Consider the following 6815-nt stretch of genomic DNA (forward strand, 5'->3'; position numbering starts at 1 on the left):
GGCGGAATGCAGAGATGGACATGTTCCGACTGCAGTGACCCCAACACAGTGGACAAGTAACAATTAGTGACAAGTGCTCTTATTCCCCTCTGCCTGGGGCACTCACTTTTCCCTGTTCAAAGAGAAGAGAAGAACATTAGAATTCCTTCTCTGATAAAGAATGAAAATGCCTCAGCCGATGAAACGTTGTGAGTTCGGTTTCGTTTCATGGCCTGAATTGAAAGTCCCGTTCGTTCCTGAACAGCGAAGACAGATCTCTCAATGCACCATGAAAACCCTACGGCGTTTTACGGTGTTTTTACCTTTTCTAAGTCGTGTGCCTGTGTACTTGATCTGTACATGTTTGCAAACATTGTGTTAAATCATCGCAAAAGCATATATGTGAGGCATCGTGGTGGAATCAGGCTCTCGTCAAAATTATCAAAGTGAACAAACTTGCATTTTTCCGAGGGTTTGTGAATGTTTATCAAATTTGTGTTTTTTGGCTCAACACTTTTCATGCCCATTATTAAAGAACTCATTTCTGTGGGGATTTTTCTAAAATAACGTTGATTAAAGACACAGAACAAGTAAATTTTCAGTTACCACGGACTCTTAAGCTAAGGAAATAACTAACCTTTAGCGGCCATTTTCTCACTAATTTTACTTCTGAAAATAGGTGACCCCCACCTCCTTCTTTCGTAAATATCTCAACTTGTATTCAAGATAAATGGATACTTTTATCATCCAAATAAAGACAGGTGAATGAGCTTTAAGATGATACCAATAACTCTACATCCCCAACAATTGACGAGAGCCTGATTCCACCACGCTGCCTCACATTTCGTCGTCTCGAATATTTTTCTCACTTAGTTTTTTGTGTGTGTATAATAATAAAGACCACATCAAGAGCACCCACTCCTAGAAGACTAAGCGCAACAGAAAAGAATAAGATTTAAATCCACTTTTCATTTTCATGCATACTGGCCCATTCAACATACAACAACTATTTCAAATGCATAATATACACGTTCTGCCATCCTTGCTTTAATGACAATAATGTTTATTTCGTTTTTAAAAGAAGGAAAGGAAAGTGATATTCATCGTATTTGGTGATGAAGAGGAACATGTTGTCAATGTTAACTGCTCCTTTGTTTCAAGGGAAAAAATGTTGTTTCTATATAATCTCGTGACCTTAATGATACTTCACTGAGATGAAGAGGGGGCGGTAGTATATGTGCTTAGGAGATTCCAATATCGCTGCTACTCATACAGATATTATTTAGGGTCAGCGCTCAGGGAAGATACATGTAAACATTTTTCCTTAAATTGTATTCATGTCTAGGCCTGACGGACACTACTTGAAAACTTGTGCATTCTTCGAAAAAAGCCCAACCCTAGAGCTGAAGTAACCTAGTGATCACTAGTGCTAGACGCCTAGATTGTATTTTTGTAGGCGAATCACTCTCTTCATTTATCTAGGAATCATATTAGTAGAGGTTTAAGCGACCATCATACAATTCTTCCCATTTAACTGTCGTAAAAGTTTGGGATGTCTTGGGATCTGGCAGACCCACCGTAGAGAGCGAGGTCTTCAGCACATCTCCTATCAATCCACCGCTTAGGCACGTTTTCATTCAGATAAGCTCGAACCCAGAGATACCAATGGGACGAGCTCTACCTTGCTGGAAAAATGAGATCGAATAACAGCTACAATCGACAAGGAGGACTCGGATACCCTGAGTCATGATTTTGACATAATTTTAATGTTCTTTTTTAATCACCGTATATATGCTCTTTTCCAAAAGAAACTTGACACATTTCCTTTGAACATAATACTATTAAATCAAAACGGATAATGGTGATATTTATGCACAGTGCAGTGTGTTGATTTTACTGTCTTCTGAATCAATTTTGACAACACAACTAAGTGAGTTTAGTATATGTTTAGTATGATTTCATTTGTTAACTTTTTATTCTCTTAAGCATGAGTTTCCTGTGTTGTCTTTGCTATCAATGTGTAGCTTTTTTCAAAACCTACAAAAGGTGTGCAATATGGATATGAAAACATCGTTTGCATTTGAACTGCGAGCTTCAGAAATCAAGAAAAAATGTCGACTTCCAATCATGCCGCGTCTCAGTGCAGATGAGCGAGGGCACGCTGTAGGGCATCTCGAAGCAAATGTTCCCGTAGCGGATGTGGCAAGGATTTTTAACTGTAGTAGGGAAACCATCTACACTCTGCAGACCAGGTACATGAACACAAGAAGTACAAGAGACCGGCCAAGATCAGGAGGCGGTGGGTTACCACCCCGGCACAGGATCGGTATATCCGCACCACCCACCTGGGGGACAGGTTTCAGTCTGCCTCGCATACAGCCAGAACCCCCCGCAACACCAAGCAGTGAGCACACAGACGGTTATTCGTCTCAGGTCCCATTCATGGATGAGTCTAGATTTGTCCTGGGTCGCTACGATGGTCAAATGCGGGTATATCGCCGTAGAAATGAAAGGTTTGCTGACCAGTGTGTAGAATCTACATGAAATCTCTAACCGGGGATATGGGCAGGTGATGGTCTTGGGCGGAATCACAACAGACCACAAGACGGCACAGGCACATGCTCCAACAGCATAGAATGGCAACAACTACGAAGCCACCATCTTGCAGCCACATGTGGAAAAATTTGTGCAGAACCATCAAGGTTACACCTTACAACAGGACAACGCTCCAGCCCATCGTGCCAGGGTGACACAAGCTTACCTCGCACAACAAGAATTCGGTTTCATCCATCCCTGGCAAGCAGTATCACCCGACATGAACAGGATTGAACATTTGTGGGATATTCTCGGTCCTCAAATCCAAGAAATGACTCCTCAGAACAGCGTTCAGTTGATTCAAAGCCTAACCAACGCTTGGAACGCTATCCCACAACATCAAATCTCCAACATCGTCAACTCTATGATACGCAGATGCCCCGCGTCATTGCTGCAGGCGGCGGTCACACATGATATCAATCCTGCCGAACATTCAGACATTACCTGAAAAGCTTTTGATTTAACCAGTACCAGTGTGCTTTGCTATCAGACGTTTCGAAAACCATAATTTAGTATTACTATGCCAAGGTAAATTTTCTTGTTGGAAAAATGCACATTTTCTGATTTTTTTAATTTTGACCCTATCACTTCAGATTGCGCTTGAAACACAAAGGTGTGTATTGTGTGCATTAAAATACGGGTTTTCAAATTCAGAAATGCTTCTTCTTTTAAGATGTAAAATTGTGTTCCTGTGTCTGCAATGGTTTATTTTATATTTAACACTATTTTTTATGTTAAGTTTCTTGTGAAAATGAGTATATAAGCAAATCATACTAGTTTTAAGAGTAATTATAATTATAAGGTGGGTGACTATTGAGTGCTCTGGTACAGTTTGCTCTCTTTCTCGTATCAAACATCTCTCGTCCTGTATAACATTTGTGTTTGTTACTCTCGTGTAACACCTTTAATCTTTGGCAAGAGTAATATACTATGTCCTATAATTTGTGTTGCAAGTGCTGTCAATCTCTTACTTTTAAAAAAATGATTATAAGAATGAACAAGCTAAAGTCGGTGACTTTGTGGTTAGGCTGTAGGAGTCGCGACTGAAAGGGGGTTGGTTGTATCCAGTCAGGGGCACGATCATCGTCTTTTGAAAAGTGACTTTACACAAATTTCCTCGCTTCACCCTGGCGCAATAATTACAGACGGAGATGCATGATACCTCCCCCCCCCACCCCCACCCAAAAAATAAATAGTAGTAGTAGTTGTAATAAAATGTAATTTTGCAGTATTTTGCCGATCTCGGAAAGAGGCATAAGTTGATGGTTTTCTTGTGCTTTTTGGTGTGATATAAAGGAATTTGGGTGCTTTTTCGGTAGTTCCCATCCCCCTTATTTGAGCCTGACCTACATCTAGATCTAGATCTATACGTTTGATTCGCGGCGAGCTAAGATATCAAACCTAACAACTGCAAAACATTAAATTATGGTAAAATCGGGAGGGCATGCCCCCCTGAAACCCCCCATCTTATTTATATTAGGTCAGGGGGTCAAGCCCCTCTGAAACCCCCCTACTCTTGGGGCATTTACCCGTGAACAACAATTGCCCCTCTGAAACCCCCCTACTCTTGGGCCATTTACCCGTGAACAACAATTGCCCCTCTGAAACCCCCCTACTCTTGGGCCATTTACCCGTGAACAACAATTGCCCCTCTGAAACCCCCCTACTCTTGGGCCATTTACCCGTGAACAACAATTGCGGGGTGGGAAATACCGAAAAAGCGCCGGAATGTGACCATTACAGTCAGCGCAAATCAACTTGATGTGAGAAAACAGGGGGTCAAGCCCCCCCCCCCCTAGAATCCCCCATTTAAAACCTATATTGACCATCAATGATTTATTTATAGAGGCACCAGCCATCCATGTCCAGGTGCTGTTTTAGCCAGAACCTATATTCTAAAGGTTTCGAAGGCGAAAAAAGGGAGGGGGGGAGGAGGAATACACATAAATGTGTTCACAGCCAGAGGAGTGGCCGGAAGGAGAGACGAGTTGTTTGTTCTGGAAGGGCTCAAGACCGGACCAAAATAAAATTCTTTACGAACAAACGGGAGGCATGGATGCCTAGATCTAGATCAAGACTAGAATCTACAATGTTTTCTGCCTCTCAAAACAACAAAAACAAAAGAAAAGTTGCTGTTATTGATAACAATTGTAACATATCAAATTTTCCTCAATCAAATACCCAATTGTTTTGAATTAAGACTCCCTTGGTGCTGGGAGAGATTTTCAACAAAAGCCTTAAATAATTTTGAAGATGACTCCACCAGAACTAAAAGTTGTTACGTTTCTTTTTAATGTTTACGTTCAGCACTAGTTTCTATAAGTGCATTATACTGAATACTGTCAAAGACAATTTTTGGTACAATGTAGTTCATAATTTGATGCAAACGTTAGCCGAAATAGCACTTCATTTACTTCTATTCTGGACATTCAAAGTGAACCAAAGGGTGCATTAGCTGTACATACAATTTTAACATTTTAAAAGTAAGACTCAATTGTATATGCACCTGATTCTAGTGACTTGAAGAAAGGAATGTAGAAAAATAAACCGATATTTTGTAAGTCAATATTGGGATTTAGGAACTTACGGTTAACATTCATAAACAATGAAATGACGTCAAGTCACAAGATACAGGACAAAGATGCCAAATTTTCGTGACTTCTAAAGCTTGAGAATCAATGAAATCTACAAATTAATTTTTTTTTAGCCTTTGATAAACGTTTTCCAGTAATGTTTTTTAAATAGACATATAGGGTTTAATTTAACCAAAAATGGCTGACAAGAAAACTAACATGCAAGTTGACTGGGGGAATTAGAAATTAATAGAATGGGGTACCAAACGGAAGTTAAAAACAGATACTAAACTCTTAGAAACCACGCAACTGTCTTTCAGAGACACCTCTGGTCTTAGAGGTAAAATTAGAGAGAAAATAGCACAAAAATGAAGGAGGAATGAAGGCGATAGATGTTTGATAAGAAAGAAGGAGCAAACCACACCAGACCACTTACCAACCACCTACAAAAAGATAGAGACAGAGACAGAGACTGAGACAGACAGACAGACAGACAGACAGACAGACATGTAGATAGAGACGCATAGCGAGTGAGAAGGGGAGAGAACGAGAGAAAGGGATAGTCAGAGAGAGAAAAAGAGAGAGAGGGAAGAAGAGGGAGAGAGAGTTAGAGAGAGGGAGAGAGAGGGAGAGAGAGCGAAAGATATATAATATATATATAATTTTTTTTTTAATAAATATATTACATATGTATATACAGACTTCAACATAAGTTAAGGACCACTTGCAAACACTCTGAGTGGTCTTCTTGGGTCGACCTGCGCATGAGCGTTCTTGTACTGATCTAGTGTCTTGATGGCGCTTCGTCAAGCGGACAATGACAGAGTGGAACCCTGCAAGCCTTCTGGCAATTTCTCGGGCTCAAACTCCATCCTCCAGCCATGCCATAGCTCTGGCACGATCAAAGTCTCTCCTCAGTTTTTGTATTGGTGGCATGTTGATGCGATACTGGATTTTGAGCACAGTTCTAGACTCCGAACCCAATTACTTACTTTCTATTGGTGTGATTTTTTCCCGGTGGTTACCTGGTTGGCTCCGAACGTCTTCAGGATTTAGGATATAACCTAGATTTCGGAACGGTACGAAGCATCAACCTCTATTTTTCAAAAATGAATTCTTTAGAAAAAAAGATTTTAACGATAAAAGTAACTGGCAACCGTTGGTTTACGCAAAAATGAGACGGAACTTTACTTCCGTAGTATTAATCGTGGGAATCGGTTCCAGAATCGACTCTTCGCCCAGCTCTACCGTACATCCGTTTATGACGTGCACCAGAAATTTTAACAGAGGAATGTCCGTGGTGTCGCACACAAGTCGATAAAGAAGAGCAAATGTGGCTAAATTTCCCAGAGGATTTCTGTGCAGTATACGTGGTGCTTTTGTCCCTTTAGGAAGCATTGCAGTACGCATTGGTAACCAATTAACCCTTTCAGACCAAAAAAACTTTGAAACTTACCTTGCTGTATTTTTTCAGATTTTAAAAAAAATCAGGGCTCTCTGTCAAGGTGGTGCTTAACTTCTGTTGAGTCTGTGGTACCTATCTATCTATCTATCTATCTATCTATCTATCTATCTATCTATCAATCTATCTATCTGTCTATCTATATATCTATCTATCTATCTATCTATATATATCTATCTATCTATCTATCTATCTATCTATCTATC

The sequence above is a fragment of the Aplysia californica genome, unplaced genomic scaffold (genome assembly GCF_000002075.1).
Source record: "Aplysia californica isolate F4 #8 unplaced genomic scaffold, AplCal3.0 scaffold00853, whole genome shotgun sequence".
Taxonomy (NCBI): Eukaryota; Metazoa; Mollusca; class Gastropoda; order Aplysiida; family Aplysiidae; genus Aplysia; species Aplysia californica.